This window comes from Limulus polyphemus, unplaced genomic scaffold, assembly GCF_000517525.1.
Source record: "Limulus polyphemus unplaced genomic scaffold, Limulus_polyphemus-2.1.2 Scaffold286, whole genome shotgun sequence".
Taxonomy (NCBI): Eukaryota; Metazoa; Arthropoda; class Merostomata; order Xiphosura; family Limulidae; genus Limulus; species Limulus polyphemus.
In genome coordinates, this window is record NW_013665896.1 from 404,217 (window position 1) to 427,177 (window position 22,961).

Below are 22,961 nucleotides of genomic sequence, written 5' to 3' on the forward strand. Positions count from 1 at the left end.
ACGGACCTTCCATTTTCTTCAATAAATAAGGTTGAGGCTGCATTTTATATATTTGAAATTAGAGTGAGAACAAACACAAAAAGAAAATAACTAGATTGTATTAGTGGCAAAAATATCATAATAATTTTTAATTTTTAAGATATATTTTTAATTTCCAGAATATGTTTTTTCTCTACTCACATTTTTTTTTAAGAATCGTGGTCTCTTTTTGATTTATGAATTAGTAGTGGTAAAAAGTTCATACTCTTCACCTGATCTTGATGTGCTGATCCAGCATTTGTAAAGAGTGTATGCAATTTTAAACTAGAATTTAAGGAAGTAAAAAAAAGACAAAAAAATATTTTAGAAATGAAATGTGGCGCTTTATTTTATATGTAAATTGACGATATTTCCAGAAATTATTTCTTTTCTGTTTTGGATTAGGCTTATTAGACAAGTTCTCTATGGTCTACAACATGAGCTGAGCTTGAAAATCTTACAAGACAAAGGAATTCATCTCACAGCAGTTGATGTCTTTTAGCGATGCTCATGCGTTCAGACGTATCCTGTTTATAAACTTTGTACTACGATCACTTTCCGAGCTTTTCAAGCTCTATAGAACAATTTAATCGGTGTTATGTATAGTCATCATTCAAAGCGATGATCAATACAGGTCTCAGCATTTCCGAGGTAGCATTTAATTAAGTGTGGGTATATAAAATGTTCGAACTCAGAAAGTACCACTTAACAGTTTGAAATGCTACTATATTCATTTTGAAATGCAAATATGCATGTCATAGGATAGTTGCTGTTTACTCCCACTTGGGGTAGTCGTACGTACAATAACTTCATTTCCAAGAGACATGATAATTATAAATATAATCTTTTTTACTCTTCTTTGGAAAATCATAATACGTAGCTCGTTATATCAACTTAGAACTAAAACTGGGTTTCATCTTTCTAGCCATTGGAATTAGCATCACACATGACTATTATCCAAGAAACTACAGAATATGGATTGGAATTCGAATATGAACATTTTAAGAATGACATGTGCCAAATTTAAAGAAAATATGCTATATCCAAATCTGCTTATTTTGAACGGTACGCTCATGTTGTTTGTACTTTAATTTACAAATATAAAATATAGTATCATGAGGTATATATATATGCCTGTTCCTGTTTTTAGTATTACTGAAAGATACTTATCAAAATACTAATGAGTATTTCCTTTAAAAAGAAAAACACAGACGTATTTTGACAATAAACATCTAACAAGTTTAGTGTACACTGAAAGATAAAACAGTTTTAGTTGTTACATGTCTTCATACTAAAGAATGTGATCATGCTACTTTAATAAATATAACGTCTACGCTCTATCCACGCTCCAATAAGTTACTACAATAAGCAATAGAAGTAGAAAAAAATAAAATCATGTTGTTTTTGTAGAACCGTTCGTGATTATCGCCCTTCTGGAAAGCAGTTTTCAGTTTTCTTTTATATAGTTATTATCAATAACAAATCGACTTGGAACAACGTACCTGCCCTATATGCAGAATAATTATTTTTTCATATGACGCAAAGGCTAACCATTATAAAGAAGTCCAAAAACAAATCAAATAAACCATGATTTCCAGAGTGCTTGTGATATAATGTCCACAAGAAAGGGACAGGTACATAAACCTTCATTAGAGGAACATCCCTTGTTTCATGCGATTTAAAAAGAATACTTGATATTGTATAGGAACCTTCTTTTTGTCACGAGACTACTTATAAGTGATTGATAGCCACTGAGAAAGATTTTGTATTTGCTTTTAGGTACCTAAAAAACGCAAAGTTCGAATGCAATTTGTGATAGTGTCAGATTACACCACTCTATCTATGTCTCAAAGACGGTTAACATGATTAAAGGAAGAGAGAGAAAAAGTGACCCGAAACCAATCATTTATGCAGAAAGTTAAGCATATTTAAAATAATAGTGTTTTTCGGATATGAATCATTATGAAGTCTGAGAGGTAATTGTTTCCTGTAGTTAATGCAGTGGATTAACTCACTGACTTCTAAAACATTTAATTTTCAAGGCAAACGACCTACCCAATAAAGGGATTCTCGAGTCTGGAAATAATGGAACATTCAGCTAATTATATTAAAATATAAATCAAAACATTTTACTTCCTCACTAGTATAGATTATGCATATACTGGTATAAAGAATAATTGAAGTAGAGTAGTTTTTCAACATAGCTTTAAAACCGATATGTTTAAGAAGTATTTCAAAGTCGAAATCCAGTGAAATTTCTCAAGTTTTGAGTCACAAGAATTTAGTGCTCTTGCTTTAAAGCAGCTGTGTAGAATTTAAAGACGTTATATATATTTGTCCTTATTAGGTAGCAAGTCCTACAAAACTGTTGCTTCGAGCTAGGTTTATCTTTCATCATCCCAGCTAAGTCCAATATGAAAAACGTTATTCAAACGACTCATGAAGAGTAGAAGATATCTTGACTTATGGTTTATTCATTCACATTTTTGTACTCTTTTATAGTGAAAAAGGTTTTTGTCAACTTATCTTTGACACTAGATAGCAGTCGAGCTTTGTACGCCCTGCTATGTTATAAGTTGAATTGTGAAACTATATGCTCATTGAATTACTCCTACAACAAGCTTTGTCCGGGTTATGAACTTAAAAAATGTGGGAGTGAATGCTATGATAAATAACACAAAAATTCTAACTTTCACACAATTTATTTATAACATAACATATTATCATAGTGTTCATTACTTTTGAACTCATTATATATATAGGTAAAATATGGTTTACACTGTACGATGATTAGGGTGACTTTGTAGGAAGAGGTAGCAGAAAAAGTAGTGACGCTGCGGTGCTTTTTTTTTCTGTTACATATTTTACACAACAATACTTTATTGTCCTTCCACAATGTTTCACGTGATTAATTAATTGACGGTCATTATCTGCAAAAGTGTCTTACGGGCCAAAGTATAAAGTGGGTATAACTCAAGAAATCCTTACTATGACTGTTGGAGTTTATGTAGTATTGCATATGTTTATGTAGTATTATGGAGTATATGTGTGTATTTGAGTTATAGAAAATTTAATAGTTTTTAATTTGGTGCCAGGACGTGGCGCCATCTATGAATGGACTTAACGTTAATTTACGTCAAAGGTAATAAATGCTCAAAAACAACAACAATGGGGGTGCTGAGGGTTGTGAACACCTTATTAACATGCCTCTTGTTTCTAACTATTATCCCAGAAAGTTTGGTTGGGATTGGCTCAGTAACATAGGAGTAGTTAGATAAAGGACAAACAGACATACATACAGATTATTGTGCTATATATATATAGAGAGAAAGAGAGATAATAAAACTACTGCTACAGTTTTGAGCTAAGTTAACACTGACCAGGTCGGCTAGACCGATAACTGATCTTTACGTAGCCATTACTTTGAAGTTCCTAAATCAGAAGTACTTTAACCGGATAGCAGAACTTACTGCTACTTTTATAACGTGTCAACAGCTAAAAGTGCGAGGTGATGTATTCAGCGGCTTATCACGGGCTATAATTAAGAAATACAAATCCTTACCAAGCACACTGACTACTAGGCCGAGTCCGACACAAGAATGATTAAAATAAGTATAAGGACATTAAGTGAGGTTAACGTCTTTTCTAAATGATAGTTATTTAGACATCTTATATATCACAATGCTATATTTGTAACTTATTACTATATATTTTTATAGAAACATTTGTAAATATAGAAAGGGGTTTAAGATATTATTAGAATAACATGTATTTGCACTGAGTAATTACGTCGTAGTCTGTGAAATTTGACATCGAAATGTAACATTTTTAAAGAAAAAATTTAGAGAAATAAAATTAATTGCAAACAACAACAAAAATGTTTCAAAAACTGAACACTGGAAAACATAAACCAAAAATATTTATCTCAGTCCAAAGAATATATATACATATTTTTGTATTAGGTTTCTTTCATTGACATTTAGTGAATAAGGTGAGACTAAAGGAAAGATGCCGAACTTATATGTTCTATTAAAAATAAAAATAAAAACACTTATAGGCGGAACTGAAGTTCAAGAGAAAAAGAAATAAAAAGCAATACATTGCATGACATTGGAATAAATTTAATCTTAAGAAAATGTCAACCAAAAACATTTTTAGTGGAACATAAATGGAAAATAACAAAAGCGACAAAAAGAACAGAAATGGAAAGTAAGTACACAATTTGAAGAAAAATTCCAAGCGCTTAGACGTCCACGGTACACGAGATAAGTAATGGTAAAGATCGCGTAGTTTGAATGTTTTGGATAATTTTCACAGTCAGCCAGAACTTGTTCTCAAAGCAACGTGATTATATAATTCAAGTTGCTTATTTCACTGTAGTCTGTTTCTGACACCTTTCTGAGAAATGTTTACAGGATCATTCGGTATTATTTACTAAGTAGCATGTTACTACAACAAAGCCGTATTTTTAAGTTTAATCTGTTTAAATTTGTAACTGATGGTATTTGTGGTTATTATAGAAAGAAACATCATAAGCTTATTTTCTGTTCATTACACCCGAAATTTGCTAAATTTTCGATTTTAATGAATTAACTATTGTGTATACATATATAAGAATATAGCTTTATAAATACAATATTCGAGACAGATAAGCTGCACGTTCAACACAACATAGCTTAATTAACTGCTAATCTCAAATCCGATATCCTATACTGATTTGTTGCTATTCTCACATGGTTACTACGTAGATCTATTAAGCATCATTCTCACGAGTGATAATACATACTGATTTAGTGAGTATTATCCTCGCATTTGAAACCCTATACATTTATTGAGTATCATTCTCACAAGTGATAATGCATACTGATCTACTGATTATTATCTTTGCATTTGAAACCCTATACATTTATTGAGTATCATTCTCACAAGTGATAATACATACTGATCTACTGAGTATTATCCTCGCATTTGAAACCCTATACATTTATTGAGTATCATTTTAACAGTGTGATAACACATACTGATCAACTGAGTATTATCTTCGCATTTGAAACCCTATACATTTATTGAGTATCATTCTCACAAGTGATAATACATATTAATCTACTGAGTATTATCCTCGCATTTGAAACCCTATACATTTATTGAGTATCATTTTCACAAGTGATAATAAATACTGATCTACTGAGTATTATCCTCGCACTTGAAACCCTATACATTTATGGAGTATCATTTTAACAGTGTGATATCGCATACTGATCAACTGAGTGATATTATCATGTAAAATTTTGTTACCTACGCCACCGCACGTGACGAAGGTTATGTTTTACCCCTGTGAATGTGTTTGTTTGTTTGTGTATTTGTCAGCAAGATTTTTCGAAAACGGCTGAATGGATTTGGACAAAGCCTGGTATAAATTTGGACTATGGCCAAACTTAGAAGTGATTACGTTTTGGAGGGTAAAGGTCACGAAAATAAAAAAAAATCCCTATCTGTTAACATGGGGACTGATATTTCACATTATTTTTGCTCATTAATTCAGTCAAAAATAATCGGATTTTGATGAAACTTGTTGGACATATGTAGAATATTATTCCTCATTGTCCTGCCAAAAACATTCCGTGGATATTGATAACGACGGACATACGGATACATTTTCTTATTTTTTGAGGGCCTAATATGACCAACGTTGCGTGGCTGAGGTATGTGCTGTAATGAGTGCCCCTCTAATCAGGTACTATGTATTGCGCTATTTACAGCATGCTAAGTCTTTCTTAGTCGCATGACTTGTGAAAACTAGCAAAACTGCGGTAATCGTAATAAATTTCATGAATAACACACTTTTAGTCATGAAATATTGCTGGTGCTTAGGACGCTCGACTCGCAATCTGAGGATTGCGGGCTCGAATCTCTGTCACCGAACATTCTCGCCCTTTAAGTCGCAGGGGAGTTATAATGTGACTGTCAGCCCCACTATTCGTTAGCCCAGTAATGTTGGCAAGCTGCCTTCTATCTAGTCTTTCACTGCTAAACTAGGGACGGCAAGCGCAGATAGCCCTCGTGTTGCTTTGTGCGAAATTAAAGTCAAACGATAATTTGAAATATGGTAAATTTTCTGGTTATAATCATGCACGTGGGTTTCACAGAAATCGGGCTTACAAGTGGTTACAAAATACGTATGTAAGCAGTTGCTTTATATCTCCGATGAAAGAAAAAAAGAAAAAGTTATGTTGATAAATTTTACCATGTAGTCTGCATAACATGACAGCTAAGTCATGTATAACTAGCTGGGGTACCCATCCGTTGGACAGGTGAAATAAAAACTCGTTTGTGACAAAGAATATGAAATTGCCCTTCTATTTTTTTTCCTTAACATAATAAACATTAAAAGTAGAGTAAAAATAAATAAAGGTACAAATACTGAAAAGAAAGACACACTGTTTTCAGGAATTCTTCGAATATGAAGTTAGATGATTAGTCTAGCCTCCTTTGTGACCTTCCTCATGTCATCATATATCATTGTGTCAAGTTTGGTGCTGATTGATCAAGAAATGTGGAAACGTATAAGGAATAGATATGGAATGATAGATATATACGACAGTGTATTTTTTTTCCGGACATACACTTTACTTTATATACTAGATTTGTATGTTATTAAAGTGAAATAACATGCTTCTTCTATGATTAAAAACTTTTTATGCATTGTAATATGTTATATGCACTGTATTATTACTGAATCAGTGTATTACAATATATTTAAATGTAATTATTCACAGGAGGCAGAGGAAACGTAATTTACTCTCCCCCATTAATTAACTGACCTAAATCACTTTCTTTTGTTTCAGGTTCTTATTTTGCCAGAACAAAATATTTTTTTCTTAGCGTATTTCTTTTCTTAGTCGGCGAAAGAAGAACAAAAAAAGTTGTGATTTTCTAAGAAAGTTTGATGTCATTTGATATCTGTGAGCGCGAAGTAGTTAATCTTATCTTGAGTAGATTCGAATTTCAAAGCTGTTTTGTATATGTTTATAAACGTTTCTAATTAGCAGGCTCAGACTAAGTTTTAAACAGCCTTTGCACTTAGCTTTGTCTCTGTAACTTCTTGTGATCTGAGTTTCTTAGAAAACGTACTGGAGAATTTAGGTGTGGCCAGCAAGATACACAGAGATATTGATTATTTGGGACATTATACGGATCTTTTCAGGATTAGATATATTTAAATATATACTAAATAATGAAGTTTTTGTTGTTGTTTCTACTCTTTCTTTGAGCTCGTTGTTTTCCATAGTTGTAAACTTGTACACTTTTTTAATCGCTTCTTACAGCCAATATCTTTTTTGATCTAAGTTCTCGTAAATTCAAGTGTTAAGTATTTGTACTTGTTTTTATAACTTTTCTTTCTAGTTATTCGTAAGTTTTCCCTTGTTGCTATGTCAGTTTTCTACTTTCAACAGAAGTCAAAATCTGCCCATTTCGAAGTTAGGGAGGAATGCATTTTTTTTACAATGTTTTATTATGATCTTTTAGATGATTCGAAAATAAGACAGTTCTACAATCATAAACACGAGCAAAACTGTTACATAAATACTGAACCCAAATTTACCTGAGAACTGTGTTTAAACCATCATATCAAATATTGTTTTTTCATGTGATGGGCTGCAAACTGACCCCACTTCTTTCATGAATTATTAGCCCATATACGTGTGATAGTTGCAAAGTTAACTACACTGGTAAAAGCAAACACCACATTAACTGAACGAACCCATGGGCGCATGGGGTTTTCTTACAAAAGTTGTCACTTTCTATTGTTTTTCTGCTATCAACTCACACCGTCAAACTATTGGACACACAACCCCACAAATGGGATTCGAATGGGCACATAACCCCACAAATGAGATTCGAAGCTTTAGCTACAAGCTGCACAGATTTGGATTTTATGATTCCATAAAGTCTCCTTATCAAACAACATTTCCCAAACATAAATCATACGTGAACTTCAGTTTTAATTCCTTCTCTTTAAAAATGTAGGTACATTTCCATATTTATGTATCGTGGGTGTATATTTGAGTTTATTTACTGGTTATACACATTCCACGCTCTGCTGTGAATCTGAGTATCTTCAGTGCTATTCAAAATTCATGCAGTCCTTTAAAATGTTTTATTTTTATTTTTTTGCATTTACTGTAGGAGCTTGTGGAAGATTTGAACTATTTATTCCGAAACGTTCAATAAATACATTATTAGTCATAAATTCTATTGTTGTATTTTCATCATTGAACTACGTTTTTTCGCCCCATTAATCTGCCCAGGTATTACTTTTTTTTCTAAAGTTTCTAATTTGTTTCTTACTTTTTGTCAAATATGCTTAATAATATAGTTCAGTTAGTATTTCACAACTTAAAAATATTCTATCTTTTCTAATGAGCTGTTTGCATATCACAAATATGACGATAATTTGTCTTATTTAAACAATATAATTTTTGTTGTTTGAAAAATCAGTATATATTGATTCTCAAATTCTAACTATGTGTTTAAAGCACAAACAAATCTTGTTTTTGATATTTCTGGTATTTGTCATTTGAGTAGAATTTAATAAATTTAAATTCAATAAAAGTTTGCTTATTTGTTGTTAAGCACAAAGCTACACAATGGGCTATCTATGCTTTGTCCACCACGGATATTTAAACCAGCTATTTAGCGTTGTAAGCTCTCAGACTCACCGCTGAGCTACTGAGGGCATCTTTATAAATAAGAACGTAAGAAAACTGTATTTAATTAGCTAGAAGGATTATGGGGTTGAATTTTAATTTTGATCTAAGTAGGTAATTTAATCTGATCCTAATTTACTTTTAATGCTCATCGATTGAGGTGTATACATATTTTTCAATTACTTGACTTAAATATCATTTGTAACAGTTCAGATAGCGTTCGGATGTCTTCATTAATCTTCTTTAACTGCTCTTCATGCTGGTTCTTGAGAGTTCTTGACAAACTTGATTTTTTCTAACGAAATACATGTTTTGTGGATGAACAATTCACATAACTTATAAAGTTCAATCAGGTTTCACGGTGTCTTTGCCATTTAAGATTTGTGACTCTAAAATATCAGAAATGTTTGGCTTGTATATGTCTATTTTATTTAAATTATAATGCATTAGTTAAAAAAGAGCACTAATGAAGTTTTATTTTATTTCTTAAATCGCAGTATCTTGAAAAATCTCTTTCAAATGCTAAAAATACTTATAACGTTTCTTCTTACTTATTTTCTTGTCAGATTATTGAGCGACTTATTCATGAAACTCTACTTCAAATTAAAGAAATATAGTAGATGCGTTAAATGTGATTAATACTAATTTCAACTTAAGAGCAAGTGATTTTTGACATTAAACATTATATAGACTATTTCTATATTCAGAACCATGTCAAGCCTATGTTTTTCGCACAGTTTTATCTATAATGAAAAGATCTATTTCAACAGACACTTATCTTTCAAGATAAAGAATAATCTAATTTTAAGTTCAAACACTAAAGCAATTAGGTTTAAATCCTAACGTTGCAAGTTCTAACTCTTTTTTTACTGAGGTTAAAACGCAATACATTATGACAAATCTGTTAAAACATAAAATAGCTTACGTATTGGCTGCCGTTGGTCGACTTTCTCGTGGGTCTTTTGCCTTAATACAACCAGTGCACCTAATTAAATATACAGAGAAACGCGCATGCGGATGGCAGTGTTATGTAATATAAGATTACAGAAGAATTATGCAAAAAGAGAGAGAGATATATATAAGAAGTTGACAAAAAACAACAACAACAACCGAATAGAACATCGACTTATATTGGTTTTTAGAAATATGTTAACTTTCTAAAAAAACAAAAACTTGTCTGAAAAAAATTTGGGGATTTATCTAAAATAATAACGTTATTACAGACAATTATATGAACAGTACTTACAACAATATTTCTAGGTCAGAGTAATAAATTTTACAAAATCATACGTCTCGTTAATGCTTCGAGTTCTTAACCATACCCCCTCCACCAGTAGGTAAGCGGTAAGTTCAGGGACTTACAACGCTAAAATTCGAGGTTTGATTTCCCGCAGTGGATAGGGCGCAAACGTCCATTGTGTAACTTTGCGCTAAACCAAATAATACTTACTCGTAAAGTCCTATTTCTTTAACCAATATAATATACTTTGTAGATACTAATTTGTTGACTAACAGCTGTATAAGTTATTAGATGTTAAGATGCTTTCACAATTTCTATATATTTTTTGAAAAATATTGACAGTAGAAGTATATATCTCTGATTCTAGTTATTGAGACATTTCCGATTCCTGAAATAAGTTTCTATTGTTTCTTTTGTATTTTCTTCAATTCGGTGATAAGCTATGTCATTTATACAAGTTAAGAAATCATTTGTTAACAACAATACTTGTAATCTTTGGTTCAGTTTATGATAAATCGTTAGTGCTCGATCACCTTCTTCCTTCTCAAGTTTCTTCTAGTGTTCTCAATTTTTCATCCTGCTATTCCTGGACGCTTCATCGCAACGCCACTCTTTCTTATGGGAAGTGGGGGGGGGGGTTCCGAGGCATCGTTCCGAAAAATCTTAAAATTAGATGATATAATATGGACAATTTTAAGCCTAGCATGAGTAAATTTTATTGTTCTTGGAAAAAATAGATAATAGTCCACGTAGGAGTGCCGCGCTGTATAACCATAATAGTTTTACTGACTGGTACAAATCACGTGATCAACAACTGCGACATGGATGTATACTGCACATGCGTTTCTTCTTTGTTATATTACATCATGTTTCAGTTGGATCGCTATGAGGTAAGCGTTACAAATTAACGAATGCCACTGCTAACCTATAGCTGCTTTGTGTACTCCGAACTCGTACGAAATAAAATATATAAATACTTTATTTCAACTTTCAGTTTTTTAATATTAGCGTCCAGAATAACTTTTTTAAATATTTTTCAGAACTGGATTTCAAAAGTTATTCCTTTCTCCTTAGGAACCCAGTTTCTTTCTTTATCATCAGTATTTCTTTAATTGCATTGAAAAACCTATTTATTATCGGATTCATAGAGTATAATACGTATAATTAGTTAGCTGAGCATCGTTATATACAATAACTATAATGACTGAACTCAAAATCTAGGTAAAATGAAAAACTAGCGGATGAATACATTGGTATTTTGATTGGCAGAGTTTAATAAGACTCGCAGAATATAAAAAAGGAAGTTAAATATGATCAAACAATCAATAGTATTTTTCTACACATGAGGAATGTTGGTCATAAAATTGACTGAAAATCAGCCAATAAAACTAAAAATTAGTTCAAAAGAAAAATTGTAGAAGATTTGTAATTTCAAAGGTTGCCAAACTTCAACGTCACTGAAGGTCAAGTTAAGCTGAACTCTTTCTCAGAAGTTATATGCCGTTAACGACGTGAAACTTCTGTATACAATAAACAGTGTATAGATGTGTTTCTCTCAACACCCAGTCGTTGGACTGGAGAGGACACGTGAAAGTGTCAAAAACTGTATTCAAATCAATTTGGTGTTATTCCGAGATATTGGATCAAAACATATGGTATATTTTTTTATATTTTACACTGTGTCGTATATTACCTACTATTAGAATGTTAATATTATTATAATCGTTGAGAAAATCTACAATAAAACGATTTCTTACACAGTGACATACGTGTACGAAACATAATTATAATATATGTTAGGTTATTTTCGGCAGGTTAGGGTAGTCTGATTGCACTATGTTATAAATACACCTTAAAATAGAATTGATAAAACATATGTGTAAAAAAATTCAACTTAGAAGTTTGGAACAGAGGTTCAGAGATGATATCAGTAAATGTATGAAGTTTAGGTCCAAACTGTTTAATTGATAAGGCTTCCTTTATTGTGCAGCGATTTAGCCCCCAGTGGCACAGCGGTATGTCTGCGCTAGAATCAGGGTTTCGATACCCGTGGTGGGCAGAGCACAGATAGCCCATTGTGTAGCTTTGTGCTTATTTACAAACAAGCAAACAAAGAAGCAGTGTGACCGTGCTAGGACATACATTTATAAACATGGGAAGAAAGGAGATTGTTATGCTCTTTTAATACGGGTAAGAACTTGTTTGTGGCTCTCTTATCTCATTGTTCAAAATATATTTGATACACGGAACAAGATATATCAGTATCTTGGTATTTCCTTTGATAGAACTTGCCCTAATTTTCTGCTAGGAAGAAACACAAACTATACAGATAAGTTAATTTGAAATTATTTAACATTTTTCTTCAAGACTTTCTGTTTAAATGTGAAACTTTGGGGTTAAAGGAGCCATGCAGTAAATAGGACGTTCATTATTATTTGACTGGTGCTGAGACTTTACATAGGATTTTTTATTTAGCTAAGAGAAGACTTTGTTAACGGATTCTAGAAGAAAACCGTTTTCGGTTTCTAATCATGCTTTCAATTTGTCGAGATCCGATTGAAAACATTTTTTACTAGTACAAGATATAATTATATAGCATTTTTACGATTCTTACCATAGGAGAAAAACTCTGATAAGAGTTCAAAGATACGTAGAAACGTGTGTGAGAATCCTTATGATAACTGAAAGTGTGGAACTTATTATCCTGTCTTTTAACTAATACATTCAGAAATGGAAGTGTGTGTGTAGTTTACTTTATATTCTATGATATTCTATGGCAAATTTAATGATAGGATGGTTAAGGTTCAGGTGTGAAAGAACAAAGCAAAAACTCTTCGATGGAGGAATGATCATGGAAGTCAGTAAAAATACCATTAATATATCTGACCCAGAAGATTGGTGAATGAAAGGACGTGGAAATAGCTTGATCTTCAATTTTGATCATGAATATCTTTACGAGATCGGGAGCAATGGGATTGCCCATACTTAATCCTTCGATCTGGTCATAATCGAAACCTTCACATTGAAGGTTGTCGCAGGAAGTGGTGTAATGAAGAAAGTGAAGATCTACGAAAAGATTCGTTTATGAAACAATTTCAACGCTTCTGAAACCGGTACTTGTGTGAACAAGCTTTTCATATCGAAACTGATGATAGGAGCGAGCGTGTCGAAGTATTTTAGCTTTATGACCAATTCTATTGAATTTTTGACAAATGATGAGGCAGGACTAACATAAGGATACAATAGCCAAGCTAGATACCTGCATAAGTTGAAATAAAAGGCAGAGACGATGGATCGTAGAGGGAAATCAGATTTATGAACTTTGGAAAGATCATAAATTTGTGAAGTTATTGAATCAGTTGGTCTGAGAAAGTTGTACTTATCAGTTGAAAGAAATTATAAGTTTTTAATTGTAGTAGAAAAGTGTAGAGTTTCTTTTCTAGGGGGTAGTGTTAAGTTTGTGTGCAATAAGGTGTTCAGAGCTATAATTTCACGAGAATCTAGGTTCGGTTTAATCTTGTGGGATTTATTGATAATGGTTTGAACTTTAGCCGAAACGTCTTTGAACAATACTGAAAAAAGAATTATTTGGAGAAACATGAGGAAAGAAAACTGTAGGATTTTTTAGAATGTTTGGTATTTCAATGAAACTAGATGCTTTATTTTCTGCCTGCTAGTTTAGCTCTTGATATTCGTTCCATACTCCCCGTTGGTACAGTTTGCTGTTCACCCAGCTTTTGATGTTGTTTGATGATCATTATTTTTTTTTATTGTGTAATATAAATTGTATTATTTTTTTCTAAAAAAATTAAGTTTGGTTTAATTTCAATAGCATATAAGCGTAGTGTGTACGGTAGATCATAACCAGTTTGTTGGTTACTGTTCTATAAAATACTTTTGGTGATTACACTTTCAGCTTAGTCTAGAATGAAATTATTCTCGTCATTCTGCCTTATACCTTACTTGAAATAAATATGTTTACTGAAATATTTTGATGAATGATTTTGAAACATAACTAGTAGAACAAAAACTAATATTTGCCCATTGAATCAGACGTTTCATCCGATTTGTAAACATAGTTTATGTCAGAGCTTATATGCTCGCTTACATATCCTTGATAAAAGAGTGACAACCGAAACGTTCGGCAATTAGTTTGTTTGTTTTTGAGAAATCGTGTTTCCCTTGTTTTCCTAAAACAAAACAAAGCCTTATTTATTTGGAAAAGTTACAAAAGAACGGTTGTAAGTTATAGATTCAAAACGGTTGTAATGTTTGAGTAAGGTACAAAGTTTCTCAACTTATGTAATCTTACAACACATTCTTATCAAACCAAAGCATTTGTGATATCCTCATAATTCATAATTTTTTCGCCTTTCAGTTGCACGTTATATCTTATCTCCAGCTATAGATATTGTAATTCTTTTAAAATTCACTGTGAAGTAATGAAGAATGCTACCTTCCACCCCTCCCACACCCCACTTCCCCCAAACAAATTGTGACCAAGTGGTTTTTGCTAACAAAATAACAATCAAAATACTTTTCGCTTTATCGTCAGTAAAACATAGTTTTCTATATCTCGAAAAATGTTTTTATTCTCTATTCAAAATATTGTGATTTAACATCTACTAGTTAGTATCTTATACACTCACAAAATAGAAATAGCTTTACGTTTTTCCACAATAATAAATTACTATAGAATTAACATTGCCATAATGCAATAAACAGAATATTTTTAGTGTTTTATTTTTTTTCCATGCTGTTGTTGTTGTTAAGCACAAAACTAAACTGCTCTGCCCACCACGGGTATAGAAACCCGGTTTCTAGCGGTATAAGTCCGCAGGTATACCGCTGTGCCACTTGGGAGCCTTTTCCTTGGATACCGTAAAATGCTTAGAACTTAACGTGATATAGTTATATCGTGCTTAACGTTTGTTTTGTTTTTGGATAAGCACGTAATTCCCAGAGTTATGATTTTACGAATGTAGTATAAAAATTAATCAAATACGTAACAATTTCTAACATTCCCGTCCCTAATTATGATCTGACTAGAACACCAACTACCAACTTTTGGACTACTCTGATCGAATAGTGAGATTGGGATTTGACTGTCACTCTTATAATGCACCCACGGTAGCAAAGTGCTGAGCACAATTTTGTTGTTGCAAAGGGATGCGAACCATGTACACTCGGATCTATAGTTTGGCATAATAACCACTAGGCCGTGCCTGGCCCTCGTATTTAAGAAATGGTTCAAATGATATTCTGAATTGTAAAATTTTTGAATTCGCAAAACTGTTAATTAACTGCCAAGTGAATTCTCCTTAATAGCCATTTAATAGTTTAACGTTAAATTTATTGCTAATTTAAGGATCATGATTTCCTAAATATGCGTAGAGTTTTTTACATAAAAAGGATTATCCATTCCATGGTATGTACTAGTCTTCTGATGTTTTGTTAATAAAAATATTTTTTAACAATGATAACTATGAATATTTTAGAATTGAAGTGAATTGGTATTTTGTTATCTGCTTCAGGATTTCTTCTAGCCCCTTGAAAACATTTTTAAATGCATATTTATTTACTTGTGAATGAAGTAAAGTGCTAAATGTCTACTAAAATGTTTTTAAAAAAGCCATGGATAAGGAATTACAAACATGAACATATTGTGATTAAAATAGAAAATATGGGCCAAATCTATAACGTCCCTGACATACAAAAATTGATGCAATGAAAAAATTGACAATATTTTGAAAAAAAAGGAATGTCTAGAACGTTTACTTCTCAGAATTTGTGTTCAAGTCATAATAAAGTATGAAATTTGCTAATGAAAACGAAAACCTTACAACTACACATATATAATGAAACCAAAGGAAATTCAGGCTATTTAAAAACAAAACAAAAAATACAGCAACAACAACGAAAAACAGAACACTTTTGTTTCCTGTGACGAAACATAGCTTTTTTCAATGTTTTTCTCTTAGAGAAAAACGAATTTGACATGTTTAGTGTAACATTATCTCAGTTTCTCTGGAGGGATGTCGACATCCGAATCCAAAGTTTTTCTATGAACATTTGACAGGATCTGAAACAGTTCATCCTCTGTAGTTTCAAAAAACGAAAAACCTAGCGTTATTACTTTCTTCACACAAGTGTATCGACTCTATCAAGCACTTCAGGAAATGAAGTGCTCTACATTCAGTATGCATATGTCAAATACTTATGTGATATTTTTGATTCTATTAGTGTTGAGCTACCAATTCTGTAGAGTCTGAAATGTCCTCAAAATCAACTTGAAAATGCCAAATACAGGTTTAAGTAACCTGTTTCCTGCCTTTCACTTAGGAAATATTTTGCATATATTCATGAAGTGCCTTATTTGGTGTATCTATTTCTTGTCTCCAGATATTTATTCTACTAAAATTGATCTAAAGGAAATCTTATGCCACCTAACGATCGTTTCAAGTTCAAACTATGGCTAAGTTTTATATATTTTTTTAAACTGGTTGTAAACTGTACGATCTGACGAAGAGCACTAGTTCGAAACGTCATCCTTCTTTTGATAAAGAAAATATATAAAAACTTGACTATTGTTCAACCTATTATTTAATTTTGTTATTTCCATCGCTTATGAGGTTTTCACTATATTTTTCAAGTTCGAACGAAACAGGAATTGCTTATTTTTGCCTGATTTAGTGAAAATAGTTAATCTGTGTTAAATTTTTATTCTTTCACACTTAATTATGATATATAGAGTTTCGTCTCCGGCAAGTGCATATATACGGTGAGTATCTTAATTATGATATATAGAGTTATGTCTCCGGCAAGTACGTATATACGGTGAGTATCTTAATTATGATATATAGAGTTATGTCTCCGGCAAGTACATATATATGGTGAGTATAAAATAAAAAAAAGAACTACACACAAATTCATTTATGGGAAATTCATGTAATTGTTCTCAGTGACTGATTAAAGCTACGCCAAGAAGCTGCCAAGCTGTGAGAGTTTAAGATAATTTTTAAAGATTATCAGTGTTTTCAAATTATTAATTTTTTTCACTCGCAAAATTTCAAACGTTTGGGTTATTTTGTTTTTCCTTATGAGTTTATGCCTTCTTTTTTTCTATAGAAGTGCAAAAAACGAATCATTTTTGACATAAAACAATTCTTATCATTACATATTTCTGCGCCTGGCTGGGTGCTAAATATTTATAATTAAGGACTTGGAAATTACAGTTTTTCAAAATATTTCATTTAAGGCTGATATTAAACTATCAGTGCTTCACTAACTTTCACGCCTTGTTAACTAGGTTATTTCTAATTGAATATTTAGGTAATGCACATTTTCAAGTTAGTGCAGGAATCCAAATTGTAATATAATAGAAAATTTTTTAACCGATTTATTGCTTAACTTCCATTCCCATCAAGCTTAAAAACATAAACCGCTTGGAACACTAACTAACAGTATCTAATAACGGACATTATATTTTCTGTTTTTCATTTTTTCAGTGGAGATTAAGAACTGATATTACTCTACTGACTCAATCGCCTATAGCTAATAGGACCAGAACCACTATTTTAAGGAAGATTAGTAGGTAGACCACAAGGCATATTTGAAAGAAAAATAACTATTAATATATGGTGAGGGTCGCACTCTCATTTTGACAGTTCGTTTTATTTGATTATTAAAGATAGATTATGTTGAAATCAGCATTTGTTCTCAAATTTACACACCCTTTATTACAGTTGAATGAATATATTATAATCCTAGCTCATCCCTTGCCCCCTGGTGGCTCAGCACTATATATAACAATAAAATTTGGGTTTAGATACCCGTGGAGGGCAGAGCACAGATAGCCCATTGTGTAGCTTTGCACATAGTAACAAACTAAAAACAAATCATCCTTTTTCTTTCCTATTTCATTTTAATAAATATATTACTCCGTATGAACTGTATTTACAGTAAATATACATCTAGTTATTTCTTTGATTATTTTGGGACAACAACTCCAGATAAAAAGAAACGTTACTGTTCGATATTTCGTCTTTATCAGGAGCTTATTGTTACAAATACGAAGTATGTTTGTTCCCCAATATTTGTACGGATGAGCTCCTGTTGGAGCCGTAAGGCGAAATAACCTCTATCTGTTTGTTGAAGGCTATCGGTGCTAGCCGTCCCTAATTTAGCAATGATAAACTAGAGGGAAAGCAGATAGTCAACACCGCCCAATGTCAACTTTTGGGCTACCCTTTACTAAAGAATAGTGGGACTGACCTTCACATTAAAATGCTCCAAAGACTAAAAGGGCGAGCATGTTTGCTGAATGAAGTTAGATCACCACGACCGGCAGATTGGGTGTCGAGAGCCTTCACCACCAGACCATGTCAAGCCTGCGAAATATCGATTAATAAGGAAAGTTTTCTTTTAGTGGAGCTGTTTTATAAAATAACCAAAGAAATGCACCGCACAAAATATTTCAGTTGGCACTGTGGACAATAAAGAATTCGAATATAGCTAGTACAGTACGGAAGAAAAACCGACGCAATACACGAAGGACTTTCATTATTTTTCAGAAATCAAACCATGTGAGTATCATCGTTGTATATTTTTAAGTTATCAGTACCTAATTTTCAACTTATAGATTAAAGATAAAGCAGCTAGTCAACACTTCCTACCCCAACTTATTGGTTACTCTAATCGTAGAAAATGATATAGCTGTCACTCTTATAACGCACCCATGGCCCTAAAGTGCGGAGAGCGATTATTTTTTTTCTGTGGTAATTGGGCGCGAACCACAAAACTTTGAATACATAGCCCTGCACGCTAACCAGTGGGTCGCGTTTGGCTCCTTCCCAATAGAAGTTCGCATAATTTTTAACTTAACCGCAAAACGTGCGGTGAGGAGGGTGTCCCCTTTGGTGTAGTAGGTGCGGGGGCCAACTCTAGTAGAACATTTTGAATTTTTAGTCCACAGTTAATCATTCTGAGATACTTAAAGGTGTAACCTCAACAAACATCTCAGTTGATATTTAAGTGAAATAAATTAAAAATCAATAACACAAGTGCATTTTGATGTCAAATAACGCAGTATTGCCACGTACAAAAGCTATCAAATGATCATTCATAACACTCACAAAGCTGTCTCTCTTTACACCTAGTCCCCAGTGACTCAGCAGCAAGTGTTGGACACATCACAGATAGCACATAGTGTAGCTTTGCGCTAAACAACAAACAAAAAAGACCGTACATCATTGTTATGTTTTCCCAATTCCGTGACAATGATAAATGAATTTGAAAAGTAAAAGTCTTTTTTTTTATTTAGTTTTTTTTTTGAGAAATTTGAGACGTTTATCGGGAGCGAGAGCAAAATATTGGATGACTCTCGACTTTTGGAGTTTTCTAAACACAATTCATGTTTTACTGGTTTACAGCAACGAGATAAACATCGGTATACATTCCATTTAGAGTATGTTTTTAGTGTCTCAAAACTTCATTTAGGTAAGGTGTCAGATCGATCAAACTCTTATTTAACGTTCATCTTTGCTGTTCTTTTTTTTTTGAGAAAATATATAAAGTTATACGTTTTAATTATGCTACATTCCTCCGTTAAACAATACAGCAAGTCATTTCAGACGTTTCTAAGTTAAAATATATTGATATTCCTTCAAGTAAATCATTGCTTAAGTTCAAATGTGTCAGATAACGTGATTTGAATACAGCGAGTTTTCGTCTGATAGTTGAAAGTTAGGCTTCATACCTAACGTATATTTTAGTAGCATAAATTCATGCATACGAATGAAAAGATTTATGATTCTCCATTTGGAAATCACGGTATTTTCATGATCTGCGTGTATATTATGGACTAATACTAAGTATGATATATATATGTATGTGGGTATAATTTACTGAACAAGATACATACTCAAGTCACAGAATGTCTAATGTCCTGTTTCTTATTCACTGTTTCAACCTTCGATAAATCTCAGCGCAGTGGGAAGGTTCTGAAAACACTACTGCATTCGTAGCGTCGTAAGCAAATAGGCCTAACAAATCACACGTATCCGATTTTGAATCCCGAAAGGGAAAAATAAGAAGAATATGAAAAACAAAAAACATCTACAGTTTATGTGAATTTATTACACATTTTAGGCTTATTGGTTTCCAATGCTTCACCAGTTTTTGGCGTTTGAACCGTAACTAATAAAGCGTTGTGTTGATTAGTCACTTTGATAGAAAAATTGAACACAAAATAATTAATGTTTGATTTTAACTTTTTGCTAAACAATGTTACGTAATATTATATTTCGTATTTAGTTTTTCGATATCAAACTCTGTCGATAGAGTAAATACAGTCTCGCAAAACTAAAAGCTGCGCAGTAAACATGTATACAGCAGTTAGGGTTAAAATATATTATTATGCATGATAAAATCGCATGTATTGAAATTTGCATTACAAGTTGTGAATGAACACACACCGACGTTATACTAATTCAATTCAGTTTAAAGTCTGATTAGTAAGAACACAGTGAATTTTTGCCCGAGGTGAGAACATTTCTTAAATCACAGGCAGTTTTTGAACATCCTATAAACATAGTAATTCCAGAATAAAAAGAAAACTGCCAGTCAGAACAGTATTTTTTTAACCCTTCTCACAACTGTAAGACTGATAAAGCTGGGTTTTCTTTCACTAAATCTACTAATATTATCACGTAAAATTTGAAAAATAAATAAATGTCGCACCGTATTTTTATTACTCAGATCTTTTACGATGACCTAATAAAAACTCAACATTTTGAACTAGAAGTTATCCCAGTTTCTTCATTATCAAAAATGTTAGTAAGCTTGTTCCAGTGGCATAACAAGTTTTTTTTGTGAATTTAATAATCTTACCAAGTCTTACTTGTGTGATTAGATGGTTTGTTTTGTTTTTAATTATGAACAAAGCTACACAAGGGCTATCTGTGCTCTGCCCACCACGAGTATCGAAACCCGGTTTTTAGTGTTGTAAGTCCACAGACATACCGCTGTGCCACTGGGGGGGGGGCGTGATTAAATGGACTAGAGGGAAGGTAACTAGTCAACAACACCCACCGCTAAATCGTGGGCTAAAGTAATCAAATAATGATATTTTAACACCACTCTTATAATACACTCAAGGACCCAAAGTGCGAAGCGCTTTTCAGGTGCAATGAGACGTGAACCTTGGATTCACTGTTCGGGCACGCTAAGTAATAGGCCACGCCTAGCTCATCAAGTCTTACTCCGAAGTAAATCTTACTTAAATTACTTATGATTCTACACAACAGTTAAATCTTTGGTGTCTCAGTTTGTTTATATGTATGTCTACTTTACATATTTGTGAGTTTGGAAAACGTATTCATAGAAAACTATTCTAAAAAGTTTTGTTATATTTATCGGTTCCTCCTCATTCTAGTTGTAACTTTTTTGTCAATCTTAAAACAAATCAAATCAGAAACAACTGAACTTCAAAACGAAATCGTTTAAATTAGACTCTAACACAATTCCACGTGAACACAATATTCTTGAAGATCTTTATTGTTTAAATTAGACTCTAACACAATTCCACGTGAACACAATATTCTTGAAGATCTTTATTGTTTAAATTAGACTCTACCACAACTCCACGTGAACACAATATTCGTGAAGATCTTTATTGTTTAAATTAGACTCTAACACAATTCCACATGAACACAATATTCTTGAAGATGTTTATTCTGATGCTTTCGGTTACTATTGTTACTGTAGCAGAGTAAGGTCAAGACAAATTCGTTCGAAAATTAAACTTGTCAGCATGACTTAACCACTATCCAACTTCAAATTGTTTTACTACCACTCTCAGAAGTAATATTCGAAACTAGATTTGGTACAATTGTAAGTTAAGTTATCCATGTTTGTTAATGGTACTTGATTTATACCGTGTGGTTCGATAGTGGCCCATTGGTTTGAGTTTCGAACCGTGAAATTTTTGCTACAAAATTGCGCTCCTCACTTTGAGACTGTGAATGCGTTACAAGAGAGATAACAAAATCTCGGTATTTGATTAGAACAGCCCAAAGGTTGGCAGTATTTGCTGTTTACTAGCTGTCTACAGTCTGGTCATTCAGTTTCAAACTAGGAACCGTTAGACTAGATATCCCTTGTGTAGATTGTTGCGAATATCCGAAAAAAGAAACAAACAAGTAATTTATAAGGTACAACTTATGACATAAGTGTGTTTGAAAACATCTATTATGTAATACTTGCGTCATATATATATGCTAGGAAGATTTATCTTAATCACTTGTAGCCCATAATTTGTGTATCATCTTAATAAGTTAATTACAACACTTTTGGTTTGTAATATTTTTGAGAATTTTCAAGCATCTAATGTTACTGGGAATATATAATTTCATAAGACATATTTAATTGTTGTGTATTTACATATCCGACAATATAAAAACAACAACAACGAAAAAGGAGCTGTGCATTTTTTTTCTGCTGAATTGTTTATTCTTAAAGATTATTATATTGCATTAATGTATAACCAATACGTAAAAACAATAGTGACTTATAAACATACATGAAAATAATTGTAACTTATGAACAGTACATGAAAAATAATAGTTACTTATAAATCGTACATGAAAAAATAACTTATAAATGTTAGAAATCACAGAATGAAAGATCGTATGTGTCTCTGGTTTGGGATTACTCTAAAAATATGGCCTAGCGACATTTTGTATTGAAATATATCAAAATTTCTTTTTTTTATTAAAATACTTCATTAATAGTAATGATCTTCTACTAATATTACGAAATGTATATTTAATTAGTTATACTCATTACTAGGTTGATTGTTAATTTTACTCTATGTAGGTAGCTTGATCTGATCGGAAGTTAATTAAGATTAATTAGTAAACCTGTTTGTTTTTGTTTCAGGGCAAAGTTACACAATGGGCTATCTGCGCTTTGTCTACCACGTGGGATCAAGTCCA

General features: G+C 32.3%; 1 protein-coding gene across 2 annotated transcripts in view; it reads right to left on the reverse strand.

The window, feature by feature from the left end:
• The window catches only part of LOC106457045 (5-hydroxytryptamine receptor 2A-like), a 69,392-nt gene that overhangs the window by 33,852 nt on the left and 12,579 nt on the right, over positions 1-22,961 (reverse strand). Inside the window, exon 1 of one of the 2 annotated variants that reach the window (XM_022382867.1) lies at positions 9,652-9,692. The exons of the other annotated variant lie outside the window; for it this stretch is intronic. The gene's annotated coding sequence lies outside the window, so the exon portion shown is untranslated. Of the gene's footprint in view, positions 1-9,651; positions 9,693-22,961 lie in introns of those variants that run through there. 2 annotated transcript variants of the gene reach the window in all.